We start from the raw sequence: 20,727 nt of genomic DNA, 5'->3' as shown, positions 1-20,727 counted from the left end.
AGAAAGAATACTGTGGCCACCCACTGAGTATGCATAGACTGGAGGACTGCCGAGGCAGGGACTTACCAGTGTGGGCAACGTACGAAGTGTAATAACAATAGGTTTCAAGCAGGTATAGTTGCAGTTAGCCGACAAACGTCGAGGTATTCCGAGGCTGTCAGTAACATATCTAGTAATATAAGCTGGAACTTATTTACTTGGAACTTGGCTTAATTCCTTTTACTTTATATTTTTATTTTCTGTTTTATTTTTACATTAGCATTACAAATGGTTGCTGTTAATTTTAAATTAACAAAGCCTCAGTTGCAATGTTTACCTACATTTACCTAGGTTTCAGTTGGAATAACCTAACCTTCTTCAGAATAAAAAGAACTACGATTTGTCCGTAATGGACAACGTCAAAAACTAAAAACTGTACTATAGTAATACATCGTCATATTGCAATAACTTACCTGGGAAACAACCTCGGCCCCACTTCGCGACCGCAGTACGGCAGCAACGGATCTTGTACTGGAACTGGCTATAACCTCGAGAGCGCATCCGCGATAGTGTGTCATGTGTACTTGTTAACACTGGTACCAACATGTACTCCTAAACTTAAAATTTTTATGAATAACCAGATGCGGCTAACGAAATTGACGTATACGTTATCCTGTAAGGCACAAAGATATATCGACTGCCTTAACATTTGTAAAAATTTATTGGACGTCAAAAGTGAAGGGAGGAATGCGTTTACTATTTTAAGCCAACCTAGCATATTCGGGCTAATCATCGAACTTGACCGTATGCGGATAACTACGGGTTTGAAATACCAGATAATTCCAACTATTCAGCAAACGGGAGTGCTAAAAACATGTTGACAAGGGCATAATGATTACTCCCTAAAATTATGGCGGAATGGAATAACGGTTTTTGTTTCGCAGCTGCAGCTAGTCGTTAACAAGGTTATTTTTGTCATATAGTAAGTGTTAAAAAATTTGCATTTCTTCCAAAATATTGCTGTTAACATGACTTATTACTGTATACAATAGCTGGAAGTGCATGCGAGAATCTCCGTGTAGCTGTATTCCAAAGGATGAGCGTCGCCAAGACAATGTTCTGCAGTGGTGGATTTGCACGGCTGTTGTAAGCGTGTGTGCCGCTTACGCTCAGTACACCGGTCATCCGCAACCCTCATAGTCTGACCAATATATGACATGCCAAAACTGCAAGGGACATGGTAGAAACACGCCTTACGCAAACCAAGATCATCCGTTATGGAACCTAAGTGGACCCTGAAATTAGAGGCTGACTGGCAAACACATTTGTCATCATACACTGCCGGAAAAAATTATCGTTGCAACAGTGCATATGGAAAACATAAAATGATTACCTTAACAGATTAGTGGAACACGAGGTTCTTAGGTACCACGTATCGACCCATACTGAAACAGCCGGCCGTTGTTCAAATGGTTCAAATGGCTCTGAGCACTATGGGACTTAACATCTGTGGTCATCAGTCCCCTAGAACTTAGAACTACTTAAACCTAACTAACCTAAGGACATCACACACATCCATGCCCGAGGCAGGATTCGAACCTGCGACCGCAGCGGTCACGCGGTTCCAGACTGAAGCGCCTAGAACCGCACGGCCACCGGCCGTTGTGGCCGAGCGGTTCTGAGCGCTACAGTCTGGAACCGCGCGACCGCTAAGGTAGCAGGTTCATATCCTGCCTTGGGCATGGATGTGTGTGATGTCCTTAGGTTAGTTGGGTTTAAGTAGTTCTAAGTCTAGGGGACTGATGACCTCAGATGTTAAGTCCCATAGTGCTCAGAGCCATTTGAACCATATTGAAACACCCATATTAGTATGCAGAGTAGGCTACACTGGCGGTAATGCAGGCGCTGATCCCGGCATCCAGTCGATCGTACAGATGGCTAAAACTGTCCTGGGATATACCACCCATGCTCGACATGTTCACGTAATTCTGTAAGAGATGTTGCTCGACGATTCGCACTTCTCGTCCCATCATTCGATTGGAGACCAGTCCGGAGATCGTGTTGGCCTGGGAAGTTGCTGCACGTCTTGCGGAGCACATTGAGTTTCCTACGCAGTTTGTGAGCGAGCATTATCATGTTGGAACAACACATCACCTTCCTGTTGCAAGAACGGCGAAAGAAAGTGTTTAACAGCATGCTGCACATCCCAAGTGCTGGTTAGCGTCCCCTCCAGAAACACCAAAGGTGAACGAGAGTTGCAGCTCATGGTACCCCAAGACCATAGGGGGTGGTGTGTCTGTGCCAAATACACTGAGCGACACAACACTCACCAGGTCTACGTTGCTCCGGCAAACAACCGTCACGTGCATACAGGCAGAATCAGCTTTCATCGCTGAAGACCACGGCTGCCAGTCCATCTTCCAAGTGATCCTCTGACAGCACCAGTGGGGCCGTGCGCGTCAATGATGTGGCGTGAGGGAAGATGGGCTACAGGTGGGCGTGCCCACTGCTAGTAACCGGTTCATTCGTGTTGGCACGTCTGGACTCATTCTAGCGAGCGTCTGTGCTGCGTGGACGTCCAAAATCTCGTCTATGGGTGTGAGGATGTTTACGTGACCACTGATACCAGCCATCGATCGTTCCAACTCGCTCAGCTGGCTGAAAGAAGCACGAGTGCGTGTCTGTGTCTTGGTTGCCTGCTTGCCTCACACGTTTGCACCCCACTGAGCCTTCTGGCTGTGAGCATTCGTCATAAAACATACACACAAATCGCGCTCTGGTAGCTGTGCGATTACGACATTTGTTCACAGACGACGTTGAAACCATTATCAGTACATCCACTATTCCCCAGGTGACATACGAGGTGCGGGAATAAAGTAATGAGATTGATTTTCTTTGGAAGATGTGGCAACCCTGCAGACTTGCGTAGGTACAATACCTTTGACCTTGGTCTATAAGCTGCTTCTGGCCCAAGCGGCACATCGATGCAACTGCTCAGACGTGAGTTGTGCTGTAATAAGTTAACACGTGTTTGTGTCTCTCGTCACGGAAATGAAACCGCATAATATTGCGCACCAGTATGCCATTTCTATTTGCGATAAATTGGGTGAAAACGCGACGACAACTTACAGTAAGCTTCAGAAGGCTTTTGGAGAGGAGGTTATGTCAAGAGCTCAAGTTTTTCGTTGGCATAAAATGTTTAGTGAAGGCAGAACGAATGTTGAAGATGAAGATCGCAGTGGACGACTATCAACCTCACCGACGGATGTCAACTTGGCCAGTGTGCGTGAACTCGTACGATCTGATCGAAGATTATCCGTGAAAATGATTGCAGAAGAGCTGAACATCAATCTAGAAACGGTTCGTCTAATAATAATTGGAGATCTGCATCACGATAATGCGCCATCCCATACTGCTCTCTCAGTATATTAATTTTTAACCTCAAAGAAATTTCAATACTACCACAGCCACCTCATTCCCCAGATATTGCTCCGTGCGACTGTTTTCTATTTCCAAGAGTCAAAACGGCGGTCAAGGGACACCAATTTCAAACAATACGAGATGTCCAAAAAGCTGTGACGAGGGTCTTGAAGGATATTACAGAAGATGAGTTCCAGAAATGTTACCATCAATGGCAGAAGCGCTGGAAAAAGTGTGTGCAGTCGGAAGGTAACTACTTTGAAGGATACAACACTAAACTTGACTAAAACGGTAAGCAACATTTTTCTTCACATCAGTCTCATTACTCTATTGTCGCACGTCGTACGCCGTCATCGGATCAAAATCGACGTCGCCTTTCCACGTTTACTAATTTTTTTTCTCCGCAGTGTATTTCTGCAATATATTACCAAAGTCTACGGTCATTTTGCCTTGCGCAGGAAGCATTTGGAAAAGGATTGTTCGTATTTTGTGGAAATGTCATGTGTCACACAAACGGCTTCCATCATTGACTTTGCACTGCTGAGGACGTTCACGGAAGACTTTCTCTGTTCTATATTTTTTTTAATTTATTTAAAATTTTTTCGTATTAGTGGGTAATTTAGGGTCTGTTATTCTTTCATGATTCATTGTTATGCAGATGTCAGCTGAGGATGTGAACTGGTAGTGAACTGATAACAAGAATATTAAATACATCTGAAGCGGTTTCTTAATCTTCGAGATGGGAATGTACTATTTTCGTGAGCCAGTCTCCTCTTTCTTCCTTTCTTTTTTTTTTTTTTTAAAAAAAAAAAGAGAAGCCACGAATGGCATTACAGGCCAATTGCCATAGGAAGTAATTCCGCATCTTCTGAACCGTACTGGGTTGTGCAGTCTGTAATTCTATTCCTCACTTTACAATGTTTCGATACAGACTGTCCGACGAGACAGTATGACAGTTAAACGTTTCCACAGCACGATTTATTTATCCCTTGACATGCGAACTTGCAATATACGTAATTATAAGTAATAATAATACCGTGTAGCCTTTCGATTCGGCCGCGGATCCAGGGTTTGCTTCCAGAGGGATACGGGGGTTCACAGTTGGTTACCTTCTTCCTCAAAAAATGGTTCAAATGGCTCTGAGCACTGTGGGACTTAACATCTGAGGTCATCAGTCCTCTAGAACTTAGAACTACTTATACCTAACTAACCTAAGGACATCACACACATCCATGCCCGAGGCAGGATTCGAACCTGCGACTGTAGCGGTCGCGCGGTTCCAGACTGAAGCGCCTAGAACCGCTTGGCCACACCGGCCGGCGATCAGCGTCAGTGTCAGATACAGTGTTACACCATGGCGTGGAGGCAGCGATGACGATGAGTTCAATAGAGGATATAGGACGCGGAGTCACCCTATTGCTCTGTTCTTTACGTCTATGATGTGCGGCATCCAAGTCAGTCACTGGTCGAGGGTCTTGCTCCATGGTATGGGACCTCTCATGATGGTGACCGGCAGCAGATCTGGAAGCAACAGCTTCCTCGCGAACACCACTGCCTGGCCCTTGGTGGCGTTGTACTTCAACCGCCATTTGGTTTACTACGCACCAAGGACATCGCAACCAAGTTGTAGAAGTCGCCTCATTTTTGCGTCGATCATCCTGCGCTCAAGAAGCGCCGTGTTGTCGGCATATAGCGCCAGCTTCACGTGGAGCGTCGGCCGTGTAAAGGGAGTATAGGAGGGGGCCGAGCACCGACCCCTGCGGCACTCCCGCTCGTATCGGCCGTTGCGTCGATCTTCTGTAGTCAGCGCGGACGTGGAATGTCCGTCCGGCGAGGTAGACGCGGATCAGGACTCCGTGCGACGTCGGTACCCCTGCACAAAGAGTTTGAACCCATGTCGTTCTGCCACACGGAGTCGAAGGCCTTGGAAACATCGAGTAGTACCGCCCCAAGAAGGTACTCACGCGTCTCCAGAACACGCATGGCTTCTTCTGCCAGCCGCATCAGCTGGTGGGTGGTGGAATGTCCGCTCCTGAACCCAAACTGCTCGTGAGCAGCCCTCTTAGATTGTTTACAGATAACGCTGTAATTTACCGTATAGTAAAATCATCAGACGATCAATTCCAATTACAAAATGATCTAGAGAGAATTTCTGTATTTCTGTATGGTGCGAAAAGTGGCAATTAGCACTAAACAAAGAAAAGTGCGAGGTCATTCACATGGGTGCTAAAAGAAATCAGATAAATTTTGGGTATACGATAAATCGCACAAATCTAAGGGCTGTCAATTCGACTAAATACCTAAGAATTACAATTACGAGCAACTCAAATTGGATAGACCACATAGATAATATTGTGGGGAAGCCGAAACGACGACTGCGCTTTGTTGGCAGAACACTTAGAAGATGCGACAAACCCACTAAAGAGACAGCCTACATTATACTTGTCCGTCCTCTGCTGGAATATTGTTGCGCGGTATGTGATCCTTACCAGGTAGATCGAGCGAGGTGGCGCAGTGGTTAGACACTGGACTCGTGTTCGGGAGGACGACGATTCAATCCCGCGGCCGGCCATCCTTATTTAGGTTTTCCGTGATTTCCCTAAATCGCTCCAGGTAAATGCCAGGATGGTTCCTTTGAAAGGGCACGGCCGACTTTCTTTCCCATCCTTCCCTAATCCGATGAGAGCGATAACCTCGCTGTCTGGTCTCCTTCCCCAAACAACCCAACCCAACCTTACCAGGTAGGATTGACGGAGGACATCGAGAAAGTGCAAAGAAGGGCAGCTCGTTTCGTGTTGTCGCGCAATAGGGGTGAGAGTGTCACTGATATGATACGCGAGTTGGGATGGCAGGCATTGAAACAAAGGCGGTTTTCTTTGCGGCGGGTTCTATTTACGAAATTTCAATCACCAACTTTCTCTTCCGAATGCGTAAATATTCTGTTGACACCCACTTACGTAGGGATAAATGATCATCATAATAAAATAACAGAAATCAGAGCTCGAATGGAAAGGTTTAGGTGTTCCTTTTTCCCACGCGCCATTCGAGAGTGGAATAGTGGAGAAGTGGTGTGAAAATGGTTCGATGAACCCTCTGCCAGGCACTTAAGTGTGAATTGCTGAGTAACCATGTAGATGTAGATGTAGATGAGGGATGATCCTCTTCGACGTGGCGCAGCGGTCTCTTGATGTAGAGCCGCTCGAGCACTCTCGAGAGGGACGGAAGCAGGCTGATGGGCCTGTAGCTGGTGGCCATACGAGCATCCTTGTTTGTCTTCAGTAATGCCACGATTTCTGCGTGCATCCATACGGAAGGGAAGACTCCAGAAAATGACTGCCAGGGGCCGATGGACTCCCGCTGGCGGGTTAGGTAGGAGAAAATTGCCGACGCCATCAGCTCATACCGCCCTCTTGGTATTCAACGACCTCTTATTCAATGATGGGAGTGATTTCATCGTTGTGTTCCCTTGCTGCCAGGCACATCAGTAGCTCTTCCTCCACACGGCAGATGTGATCCATGTCGATGACGTCGTCAACAGCTGTAAAGTTTTCGGCAAAAGTGTCTGCCAGTACACTGGCCTTCTCGTCTGAGCTGCAGACCTGGTTGACCTGCAGCGGCAGGACGCGTACCCGCCAACGAAAGAAGCTATTGACGACGCGCCACGCGCTACCGTGTTGTGGATTAATCGTGGCCATCAGCCAGCCCAACCGCGATTTCTGTATTCCTCGACCGCTGCCTCGTAGTCTCCCCTCATGCGGTGTAGGCGACGTTTGGTTTCCGACTGACGTGTGAGCTGCCACTGGCGGAAGGTCCAGTCCTTCTTCCTGAGCGCCTCCACAGTGTGGGGCAGGAATTTCCGGGAGTAGTCCTGCTGCTGACGTGGACGTCCTGGTGTGGCTATTTCGGCTGCTCGTAGTAGCTGGCGACTGAAGAACTCCAGTGTGGCGTTAGGGTCTGGCATGTCTTCCAGCAGGTCGACAACGTCGTTCGGCCTTTTTCTTGCAGCAGGTAGCGCTGTGCCTACGATGTGGATCTCATAGATGACCGGCAGATGGTCTGATGAGACGGCGCAGCGTGTTGTGTTGGACGTGTGTTGGTCGACGCCTTTGAGGATGCCGACATCGAGCACGCCCGGCAGTCCTCTGGCAGGGTAGATCGTCAGGTCGAATGGCCCTAGTATGGTGGCGCCATTTTGTTGGGCGGCGCGTAGGAGGCGACGACCACTGACATTTGTGAGGCGGAGTTCCACTGCGTGCGCTTAGCATTAAAATCACCCGCAAAGAAAATCCTCACCGTCACTGTCAGAAGTGTGTCGATGTCAGTGACTTCCAGGTCCCCCCTGGGCGGTCAGTATGCCGCAATGAATGTGATCTGCCCGACAGCAGTGTTGACGGCCATTCCTGTGGCCTCCATGGTGTCTAGATTGGGCAGGTGTGTCACATCGTGCTGCAACGATCTCTTGATGTACGAGGGCCGTTTGAAAATTCCGTGCAAATATGAAAATTACTTACGTGTTTGGGCTGGTTCAAATGGCTCTGAGCACTATCGAACTTAACTTCTGAGGTCATCAGTCCCCTAGAACTTAGAACTACTTAAACCTAACCAACCTAAGGACATCACACACACCCATGCCCGAGGCAGGATTCGAACCTGCTACCGTAGCGGTCGCGCGGTTCCTGACTGTAGCGCCTAGAACCGCTCGGCCATCCCGGCCGGCTTACGTGTTTGGGGTAAACCTTTTTTATTTTTCGACAAAGTCTCCTTTTAGACTTACACACTTCATCCAACGCTGTTCTAATTTGTTGACCCCTTCCAAATAATAGGAATTGTCCAAGTCTGCAAAATAGCTATTAGTTGCTGCAATCACCTCCTCGTTTGAATGAAATCTTTGTCCTGCAGGCCATTTCTTCAAATTGGGGAACAAATAGTAGTCTGATGGAGCCAAGTTTGGAGAATAGGGGGAATTTGAAACGAGTTGGAATCCTATTTCCATTAATTTTGCGACCACAACTGCTGAGGTGTGTGCTGGCGCATTGTCGTGATGGAAAAGGATTTTTTTGCGGTCCAATCGCCGCCGTTTTTCTTGCAGCTCGGTTTTCAAACGGTCCAATAACGATAAATAATATGCACCTGTAATAGTTTTACCCTCTTCCAGACAGTCGATGAGGATTATCCCTTGTGAACCCCAAAAGACAGTCGCCATAAGCTTTCCGGCCGAAGGAATGGTTTCGCTTTTTTGGTGCAGATTCTCCCTTGGTAACCCATTGTTTAGATTGTTGTTTGGTCTCAGGAGTATAGTAATGTATCCATGTTTCATCCACAGTGATGAAACGACGCTTAGAGTCCTGCGGATTCTTCCTGAACAGCTGCAAACCATCCTTGCAACACTTCACACTATTCCGTTTTTGGTCAAGCGTGAGCAATCGCGGAACCCATCTTGCGGATAGCTTTCTCATGCCCAAATGTTTATGCAAAATATTATGTACCCATTCATTCGAGATGCCCACAGCACTAGCAATCTCACACACCGTAACTCTTCTGTCATCCACACAATATCATGCATTTCATCAATGATTTCTGGAGTCGTAACCTCCACAGGGCACCCCAACGTTCAGCATCACTTGTGCCCATTTGGCCACACCGAAAATTTTGAAACCACTTATAAACCGTTCTAATCGAAGGTGGAGAGTCACCGTAATATTTATCAAGCTTCTCTTTAGTCTCCTGAGGCGTTTTGCCTTTCATAAAGTAATGTTTAATCACCACTCGAAATTCTTTTTCGTCCATTTTTTGACAATCACTCGATTTCCTTGATTCACACGAATGCCAAACACAAAGAAATAGACCAATATGACTGAAACTTTGTGTGCGTTCTTTCCAAAGATGCTATTAATTAAGCATGACCTCGATACCCGCCAGTGGTGCCATCTCTCGGACTTTGCACGGACTTTTCAAACGCCCCTCGTAAATGGCAGTGCTGCCGCCGGCCGTCAGCCTGTCGTTGCGGTAACAGTGGTAAATTGGGGCCCGCACATTTACGCCAGCTTTGAGGTGAGTTTCGCACACATCCCTTCTTCCTGAAGGAATTGGCGAAACTCATCCTGCTGGGGAAAAAGACTGTCTGCGTTAAAGCCACAAATTGTGAGCCTACGGATGAGTCGATTATCCACGGTGGTTCTTCGTGGCGACGGTGCTGGCCTGAAGGGCCGCCGTGACGGATGTCACCAGGACAGACAGCTGCTGCAGGAGCTCGTTCAGCGATCGCAGGAGCGATCGGAGCTCTCCGGCGTCTTCTCCCGGTGCAGAGGCAGCCACAGTGGTGTCATCCGCAGCTGGGGTACTGAAACAGAGGATGACAGACTAAAGGCCGAAACACTAAATGTCTTTTTACGAAGCTGTTTCACAGAGGAAGACTACACTGTAGTTCCTTCACTAGATTGCCACACAGATGACAAAATGGTAGATATCGAAATAGACGACAGAGGGATAGAGAAACAATTAAAATCGCTCCAAAGAGGAAAGGCCGCTGGGCCTAATGGCATACCAGTTCGATTTTACACAGAGTACGCGAAGGAACTTGCCCCCATTCTTGCAGCGGTGTACCGCAGGTCTCTAGAAAAGCGTAGCGTTCCAAAGGATTGGAAAAGGGCACAGGTCATCCCCGTTTTTAAGAAGGGACGTCGAACAGATGTGCAGAACTATAGACCTATATCTCTAAACTCGATCAGTTGTACAATTTTTGAACACTTATTATGTTCGAGTATAATGACTTTTCTGGAGACTAGAAATCTACTCTGTAGGAATCAGCATGGGTTTAGAAAACGACGACCTTGTGAAACCCAGCTCGCGCTATTCGTCCACGAGACTCAGAGGGCCATAGACACGAGTTCCCAGGTAGATGCCGTGTTCCTTGACTTCCGCAAGGCGTTCGATAAAGTTCCCCACAATCATTTAATGAACAAAGTAAGAGCATATGGACTATCAGACCAATTGTGTGATTGGATTGAAGAGTTCCTGGATAACAGAACGGGGCAAGTCATTCTCAATGGAGAGAAGTCTTCCGAAGTAAGAGTGATTTCAGGTATGCCGCAGTGGAGTGTCGTAGGACCGTTGCTATTCACAATATACATAAATGACCTTGTGGATAACATCGGAAGTTCACTGAGGCTTTTTGCGGATGATGCTGTGGTATATCGAGAGGTTGTAACAATGGAAAATTGTACTTAAATGCAGGATTATCTGCAACGAATTGACTCATGGTGCAGGAAATGGCAATTGAATCTCAATGTAGACAAGTGTAATGTGCTGCGAATACATAGAAAGAAAGATCCTTTATCATTTAGCTACAATATAGCAGGTCAGCAACTGGAAGCAGTTAATTCCATAAATTTTCTGGGAGTACGCATTAGGAGTGATTTAAAATGGAATGATCATATAAAGTTGATCGTCGGTAAAGCAGATGCCAGACTGAGCTTCATTGGAAGAACTCTAAGGAAATGCAATCCGAAAACAAAGGAAGTAGGTTACAGAATGCTTGTTCGCCCACTGCTTGAATACTGCTCAGCAGTGTGGGATCCGTACCAGCTATGGTTGACAGAAGAGATAGAGAAGATCGAAAGAAGAGCAGCGCGCTTCGTTACAGGCTCGTTTAGTAATCGCGAAAGCGTTACGGAGATGATAGAGAAACTCCAGTGGAAGACTCTGCAGGAGAGACGCTCAGTAGTTCGGTACGGGCTTTTGTTGAAGTTTCGAGAACATACCTTCACCGAGGAGTTAAGCAGTATATTGCTCCCTCTTACGTATATCTCGCGAAGAGACCATGAGGATAAAATCAGAGAGATTATAGCCCACACAGAGGCATACCGAGAATCTTTCTTTCCACGACCAATACGAGACTGTAAAAGAAGGGAGAACCGATAGAGGTGCTCGAGGTACCCTCCGCCACACACCGTCAGGTGGCTTGCGGAGTATGGATGTAGACGTAGATGCAGATGGGGCAGCACTCTGCAGCTGCTGGCTGTTGCGCGGCACGTTTTTGCGGGCCGCGGTGCAGCGGAGGCGGGAGGACGCTCTGCGCGCCATCCGCGCCGTCTCGGTACCGCTTGTGGACATGTTGGTACTGCGGCTTCAACGGCTGACTGACCGAGCGAGGTGGCGCAGTGGCTAGCACACTGGACTCGCATTCGGGAGGACGGCGGTTCGATCACGCGTCCGGCCATCCTAATATAGGTTTTCCGTGATTTCCCTAAATCGCTCCAGGCAAATGCCGGGATGGTTCCTTTGAAAGGGCACGGTCGACTTCCTTTCCCTTCCTTCCCTAATTCGATGAGATCGATAACCTCGCTGTCTGGTCTCCTTCCCCAAAAACAACCAACCAACCAACGGCTGACTGCTTCTTGGCCACGGTAGTTGACTGCTGCTCTTGGCCTGTTAGTTTCGCCTGCTGCTGAGGGGGGGGGGGGGGGGCTGTGGGTGCCTCCACCCTTACGGCATCCGCGAAACTGGCGCCTGGCTGCACCTTCTTAGACGGAGCTGGTTTTCCACACTGGTTGTTGCTGCTCTTCCTGAACGGCTTGCAGCCCCTGTAGCTCGCCACGTCTGGTTCAATGCAGTTGCGGTGGCGCAGCTTCTCTCTTAAGAGTCCACTCTTTACTCTGGTGCGAGCCCGTGCATTTGACGCAACGGGGCATCACGAAACAGTACTGCGCGATGTGGCACGAGTAACACTGAGCCCGCCTCCCCTTTGCTCGAAGTGTCTCGAGAGTAACTCCCACTTGGGCGATGCCCTCTAGCTGGAAAATCTTGCGATTTTCAATATTGTCCTCCAGGACGACACGGAACAGGGGCATGTCCCTGAGTGTCCTGGGCGACTTCATCGGGCACACCGATCAGACACCGTAGCCCAGGGCCTCCAGTTCTTTTTTGAGGTGACTCGGTTACATCTTCATCGGGAGGCGGCGGATGACCACCTCGAGGAGCTTGAGGGAGTCTGCGTTATGCGTGTAGCAGTGGAGCCCCTCCTTCTTGATCAAGTCGATTGTAAGTAGCCTGTTTATATGTAGGCTGTTGGCAGCGCCGTAGACTGTGTTAATATCGCTGACAGCGCTCTGCGCCCTCGGCAAGAGATTCTGTGGCTGGACGGACTAGCAGTTAGCGAGTGAAGTGTATGAACATGATTTTCTTAGAGGTGACTCTGTGCTGGCAGGACACGCTCTGTCAAGTGAGATGAAATTTCTTATAAGAAAATATGTGAGGAAGTGTAGGATGATGGATCTTGTTGAAAATGTTTGGGTAGTGGAATTATGGACAATTACATAATTTTTGGAACTGGATGTCACGTGAATAAGGTAAAATTTTCGAAATGTATTGTTTGCTCTACAACAAAATCTTTCTTTTACTAACCATATGGCTCCTAGTAGTCAGAGTCTATACTAGTTACAATCTTTTTATTTAGCTGACCGTTGTTGTTACTTTCTCTAATTCCTCAAGTTCGTGTTACGAAGATTTTCTGTGAGGTAAGTGACTTATAAAAAAGAATTGGGGTTTCCACTATCGGGATTCGTGATTGAAATGAGTTTAGGCAATTAACAGATTTGGAGGTAGTGAAACATCCCCTTCGAAAAATTTGTGAATGACTGTGTTGATAAACCTCTTACGTTATTTGATTTTCAAACAGCTGAGCAGAACTGGACGTACTCAGACATTTCTCACTTTACTTATTCTGATCAACACTAAACTGACACACAATATTTTTAGCGCAACGCAATCTGACTTTCAATAATCCCTACAAAAGAATGGCCCTGACTAACATTAACCTATACCTTTCACAAATCATTTATCTCACAAAAATCTTCGTTACTCGAACTACTGCAATACAGCGAGCGCCACTAATGCCAGCTAAATAAAAGATTCAAACTACTGAAGGCACTAACTACTGATAGGCAGTTAGGAAATGAAAGATTTTGATAGAGAACAAACAATGTATTTACCTTATTAATGTCCAAAAATCATAATATATATAGCAGTTCATGACATCCAGTCTTACAAATTTACTGTCTCTGATGGACACACGTCCAGATCATCCGCTCTCAAAACTCCGCCATCTCTCTCCCCACATCCATCACTGCTGGCGGCACACCTCCAACTGCGCAACGCTACGCGCTGTTAACAGCCAACTGCCCAAGACTACAATAGCGAATATTACAACAATGCCAACCAGCCACAGACTGCACACAGCACATCCAGTGATTTTCAAATAGAGTGCTACGTGGCGTTACCAATATAAAACCTAAAGAGCGTACTTACATAGTCCATCAGAGACAGTAAATTTGTAAGACTAGATGTCATGAACTGATCTATATATATATCATGACTTTTGAACACTATTAAGGTAAATACATTGTTTGTTCTTTATCAAAATCTTTCATTTGCAAACTATGTCTATCAATAGTTAGTCCCTTCAGTAGTTTGAATCTTTTATTTAGCTGGCAGTAGTGGCGCTTGCTGTATTGCAGTAGTTCGAGTAACGAAGATTTTTGGGAGTTAAGTGATTCATTAAAGGTATAGGTTATTGTTAGTCAGGGCCATTCTTTTGTAGGGATTATTGAAAGTCAGATTGCGTTGCGCTAAAAATATTGTGTGTCAGTTTAGTGTTGAACAGAATAAGTAAAGAGAGAAATGTCTGAGCACGTTCAGTTTTGCTCAGCTGTTTGAAAATCAAATAACGTAAGGGGTTTATCAGCACAGTAATTCAATAATTTTTCTAAGGGGACGTTTCAAGACACTGTAGCCCAGGGCCTCCAGTTCTTATTTGAGGCCACTCGGTTACATCTTCATCGGCAGGCGGCGGATGACCACCTCGAGGAGCTTGAGGGAGTTTGCGTTATGCGTGTAGCAGTGGAGCCCTTCCTTCTTGATCAAGTCCATTGTAAGTAACCTGTTTGTATGTTGGCAGCGCTATAGACTGTGTTAATATCGCTGACAGCGATATTTTGACAGCAAGAGATTCTGTGGTTGGACGGACTAGCAGTTAGCGAGTGAAGTGTATGGACATGATTGGCTTCAAATGTCTCTGAGCACTATGCGACTTAACTTCTGAGGTCATCAGTCGCCTAGAACTTAGAATTACTTAAACCTAACTAACCTAAGGACATCACATACATCCATGCCCGAGGCAGGATTCGAACCTGCGACCGTAGCGGTCGCTCGCTTCCAGAGTGTAGCGCCTAGAACCGTAAGGATACGATTTTCTTAGTGTTGACTCTGTGCTGGTAGGACACAGTTTGTAAAGTGAGATGAAATTTCTTATAAGAAAATATGCAAGGAAATGTAGGATGATGGATCTTGTTGATAATGTTTGGGTAGTGGAATTATTGACAATTATATTATTTTTGGAACTGGATGTCACATGAATAAGGTGAAATTTTCTAGATATATTGTTTGCTCTACAACAAAATCTTTCTTTTACTGACCATATGGCTCCTAGTAGTTAGATTCTACATCAGTTACAATCTTTTTATTTAGCTGACCGTTGTTGCTACTTTCTGTAATTGGTGTAGTTCTTGTTATGCAGATTTTCTCCGAGGTAAGTGACATATAAAAAAGTTTGGGGGCTTCCATCATTGGGATTCGTGATTGAAATGAGTTTAGGCAATTAACAGAGTTGGAGGTAGTTTCATATTTATTTAATTTCATATTTTTAGGATTTGTGTTGTTGTTAGTATTTCTTGCAATTCAGGGCCATGTTGTCAATGTATAGCAGTCACATTGCGTTGGGCTTGTGTATTGTGGGTAATAAATGAATAGGTTAAATTTGAGTTGTCTTTGTTAAGGAAAATTCTGTTGGTCAGAGCTTAATAAAAAAAATAATTAAAGAGGTAGTTTCACGATGATTTTCTTGTGGTCTTTGCTGCTTCTAAGTTTGGCTTTCAAGAGGTCATTTCTGCCAACTGCGACTGTTGCTGACTTGATGTCTGATACTTGTGCGAGGCCACCCTCCACCATCGGACGACGACGACTGGCGGAGGGTTAGAAGTTTCCACCCCTGTGACGGCTCGGCGGCACTCACGCCAGCATCAGCCGCCTCAGGGATGCCCCTGAATCGGTTTTCCGTCTGCAGCGGTTGCACCGACCGGAGCACTTTGGCCCTGAAAATGTGCTTCCTGCTTGGTGCGATGAATCCCTCTTCGTCCTTGCCGGCCGAAGTGGCCGTGCGGTTAAAGGCGCTGCAGTCTGGAACCGCAAGACCGCTACGGTCGCAGGTTCGAATCCTGCCTCGGGCATGGATGTCTGTGATGTCCTTAGGTTAGTTAGGTTTAACTAGTTCTAAGTTCTAGGGGACTAATGACCTCAGCAGTTGAGTCCCATAGTGCTCAGAGCCATTTGAACCATTCTTCGTCCTTCTCCAGACTCGGAGCGGGTGCAGCGGCTTGCTTCTGCATCTTTTTCTTTGGTCCCGATTTGGTGCTGGCAGCCTGTGATGTTGTGTCGTCCTCGTCGGACACAGCTCGGCGCTTACGTGATGGCTGTGCGGTTCCCATATGTTCTTCATACGGCGCGCTCTTAGGGAGTATTCCCTTTAGGTACTCCAGTGCAGCTACAGCATCCTCGGTCGCTAATTCAGGCTTCGCCGCAGCTCGTGAGGTAGTCTCGTTCCCCACGGCTGCTGGCGGCGTCAGATTTCCTGCCTCCGCTACGGTCGTTGCCGACGCTCGGCTCGCTACTCCTTGTTGCGCGGCAACCCGCGAGGCAGGCGTCTTCTGCGCGGCTGCGCGCAGCGCAGGCGTTTCCGCGGCTATAGTGACTTTTGCGTCTCCTTCGTGGTGGTATAGGTGGCCGCCGGTTGCCAAGCGGTGCATGGCTGAGTGATACACATCGACCGAGTGTGTACGGTTTCACGTGCGTGCACAGGTAAGTCTGTGTCCGCTTTTCGCGCTCGCTATCTCTCTGCGACGTAGAGAGAGTGCAGGTCAGTCGTAAGTGGGAGGCAGGATAGAGTCGCCGGCAGAGCAAGCTCTGCCGAACGACAGTCCGCCGAACCACTCCCACTCACAGCTGAGGCTGTGGTCGCTTAACAACATTCCAGTCCTCTAGTAGTACCCTTCTCGTGGTCTGCAGTCGAAGGCCGGTCCGTCGTAGGTGAAGGGTAGGATGGGGCCGCCGACAGAGCAGGCTCTGCCGGGCGACGCTCCGCCCCACGCTTCGCCTCGTCGCAGCCTACGTCTGCGCTCGCCATGCAACTAACAACAGGAAAGCACTACGTATTACAACATATTTGCGACTATTGCAGAGCTCCCCTGGGAGCTACACGAAATGATCCGCGCACGCCGCTATTTAACCGCTAATCTCTGAACATGTGAGAAGTGTTGGCCTTGGACAAAAGGAGAAATCCGCGGTAGCGGAGCACAGCCTCAGTGAAGAGCACACGTTTCAGTTTGAAAAAGAAAGAAATAAAAACGAAGAGAAAACAAGATTCTACACTGCTGGCCATTAAAATTGTTACACCACGAAGATGACGTGCTACAGACGCGAAAATTAGCCGACACGAAAAAGACGCTGTGATGTGCAAATGATTAGCTTTTCAGAGCATTCACCCAAGGTTCGTGCCGGTGGCGACACCAACAACGTGCTGACACGAGGAAAGTTTCCAACCGATTTCTCCTACACAAACAGCAGTTGAACGGCGTTGCCTGCTGAAATGTTGTGATGCCTCGTGTAAGGAGGAGAAATGCGCAACATCACGTTTCCGACTTTGATAAAGGTCGGATTGTAGCCTATCACGAGTGCAGTTTATCGTATCACGACGTTGCTGCTCGCGTTGGTCGAGATCCAATGACTGTTAGCAGAATATGGAATCGGTGCGTTCAGGAGGGTAATACGGAACGCCGTGCTGGATCCCAACGGCCTCGTATCACTAGCAGTCGAGATGACATGAATCTTATCCGCATGGCTGTAACGGATCGTAGAGGCCACGTCTAGATCCCTGAGGCAACAGATGGGGACGTTTGCAAGACAACAACCATCTGCACGAACAGTTCGACGACGTTTGCAGCAGCATGGACTATCAGCTCGGAGACCATGGCTGCGGCTACCCTTGACGCTGCATCACAGAGAGGAGCGCCTGCGATGGTGTACTCAACGACGAACCTGGGTGCACGAATGGCAAAACGTCATTTTTTCGGATGAATCCAAGTTCTGTTTACAGCATCATGATAGTCGCATCCGTGTTTGGCGACATCGCGGTGAACGCAAATTGGAAGCGTGTATTCGTCATTGCCATACTGGCGTATCACCCGGCGTGATGATATGGGGTCCCACTGGTTACACGTCTCGGTCACCTCTTGTTCGCATTGACAGCACTTTGAACAGTGGACGTTACATTTCACGTGTGTTACGACCCGTGGCTCTACCCTTCATTTGATCCCTGCGAAACCCTACATTTCAGCAGGATAATACACGACTAACATTGCAGGTCCTGTACGGGCCTTTCTGGATATAGAAAATGTTCGACTGCTGCCCTGGCCAGCACATTCTCCAGATCTCTCACCAATTGAAAACGTCTGGTCAATGGTGGCAGAGCAACTGGCTCGTCAAAATACGCCGGTCACTACTCTTGATGAACTGTGGTATGGTGTTGAAGCTAAATGGGCAGCTGTACTTGTTCACGCCATCCAAGTTCTATTTGACTCAATGCCCAGGCGTATCAAGGCCGTTGTTACGAACAGAGGTGGTTGTTCTGGGTACTGATTTGTCAGGATCTATGCACCCAAATTGCGTGACAATGTAATCACATGTCAGTTCTAGTACAATATATTTGTGCAATGAATACCCGTTTATCATCTGCATTTCTTCTTGGTGTAGTAATTATAATGGCCAGTAGTGTATGTACTGCGAAAGGTTTCTGGGACTGGAGGCAGTGGAGAAATAAATCAATAACAATGGTAACCTGGTAAACCAGGATAGCGGCTTGCATCTTAGCATCGCGTCGAACACAATATTAGCAAGTATGCGACGATAGCGCACTGATGAAGGCAGGACGGTGGCGGCTGATGGAATGAACAGGCCGCACCTAGACGAGACGCCGGGACCCGGCACCTGCGGCCGCCGCGCCGATTCTGCTCGCGCCTGATTGGCGCGACCGGCGCCGAGGCACCAGACAAGCCTGTGGTCCAGCGGCTATAAAGATCCGGACGAGACGTGAACCGGTTTTCTCGCAGCATTACAAGCCGATTAACCTGCTGCCAACTCTCAGCAAGATCTATGAGCGCCTCCTGCTAAAACTCAATCACGGGCATATTACCAGTGAGCAATTTTGCCGGATTTACAATTATGATTTCGGCAGAATCACTCCGCCCACAACAGATTATCAGAGTGGTTGAAGCAGCCACAGAAGGCTTCAGCCACAGAGGCTACTGCAGGAAAGCTATCTCACGAATGTAACTTTCTCTGTTAAAGTAGAAATAGCCACCTCCACCAAATGGCGTATCTGTGCTGGGGCGCCACAGGGATCGGTTCTGGGACCCATATTGTATGGTTTGTGCACTGCAGACACCCCCACAGCTCCCATGGAGCACACCGCACAGTATGCTGGCGACACAGACTTCTACACACGTAATCCGAACAGGGGCCTGGTCATCTCAGGCTACAAAGGGCTTTAGACGACACGGGAACTTGGGCCCATCACTGGCGTATTACCATCAACTCGCTATGCTGATCACCTGGAGACTCAGGAGAAGCGAGCCCTCTCAACGTCCCGTCCCCTCTCCACCTCCACCAATACGGAACCCAACTCCCCTGGTGCAGAACCCCCAAGAACCTTGGTGTAACCTTGGACTGTGGTCTTACGTGAAAGCCCCACATAGAGGAGGTCCACAGGAAGGTCTGTGCCAGAATGTCCATCCTTTACCCTATCCTCAACACAACCAGCTCCTTCCATGCTCTGTAGGGGTAAACGGATACCAATCACTTTCACGGCCAATAATGGAATATGCATGCCTTGCTTGGGGATATGCGTCCCAGCATCATCTGGACCAACTCCAGAGGCTGCGGCACCGCGCCCCCATAAAGGCTCTGCACCTACCCTTTGGGTTTCCCACAGACGTTCTGCACGCCGCTCCTGAAGTCCCCTTCCTTAAAGATCGATTCCAAGATCTAGCAATGGCCTTCTATGAGAGCTCTTCCAGATCTGGAAACGACCTCATCCACTCCCTAGGTCGGTATGACATGTTCAACTATAAGCACAAACGTCCCATGACGATCTTCGACGACTAACTCTAGGGGAATAATCCCAATTTGCAATTCCTAATTCCGTTCCGTCACCCTTAAGAAATCAACGCTAACCTCAGGAAAGTACAGACACACACATAACATTCATCACAACACACATACATCATAAAAACATAGAAAAAATCACACACATAACAGTAAACAAGTGGAGTAAAAGCCAACAGGGTACACACTCCGCCACACACTTCCCCAAAGCGGGGAGAGTATTAGATGAGAGAGAGGCGTGAACCCGACACTTTGCCTGAAGATGGCAAGTAAGAAACTTCCTGAAACGTTGCCAGAGAACAATGCATTGACTCGGCTTCAATCCAAAGAGATTTTACCATGGAGATTCGCCGAGAAAGCCTGCATTCTCATATAACACCCTGAAAAGTTATCTGGCGTACTAAATTTAGAGGGAACGTCTTTGAAACTTGATACGTGAAAAATATGTTACATATAAAAGTTGAAATGTAACTAACATTCTTGAAAACTATGTAATCAATTATGGAACTAAATTTTCAAATTGCCCCACCACCACTAATTAATTTTGAAACAAGGAAAAGAATGTTTCAGGCTACATCTATCCTCGAATAATAAAGCTAGTTTCTGAAATGCATTTTTGGAAAATAAGCTCTACACAGTGTGCTGTTAGAGTATTTTCAACATACATAACTAAAATACCTAAATTTCGTCATTATTCTAATTATTTACTTTTCTAATTTTTGTTTTATATCTTAAATTATTGTCTTAAGTTTTACATTCACTTTTTTGTGTTTTTTTGTTTGCCATTTCACATAGGTGTATTTTGTTAATATAAAATAATAAGCACTCATTATAATGATACAAAATCATTACAGCAATAATTCTGTAAATAAGTCCTTAAAACATAACTTTTTTTACTCTATGCACATAAAAAGGAGAGCATTTCTTGACGTAATACAAATGATAGACAACACAATATAAAACAAAATTCAGCAGGATTTCAAATTGTGACGGGTTATCCTCTAAATATGCTGATTTGTAACAAGCTTATTTCAGTACAATGGAAAACAGTGGTAAAAA

Source organism: Schistocerca piceifrons, chromosome 8 (genome assembly GCF_021461385.2).
Source record: "Schistocerca piceifrons isolate TAMUIC-IGC-003096 chromosome 8, iqSchPice1.1, whole genome shotgun sequence".
Lineage (NCBI taxonomy): Eukaryota > Metazoa > Arthropoda > Insecta > Orthoptera > Acrididae > Schistocerca > Schistocerca piceifrons.
Note: the sequence above shows the minus strand (reverse complement) of the source record.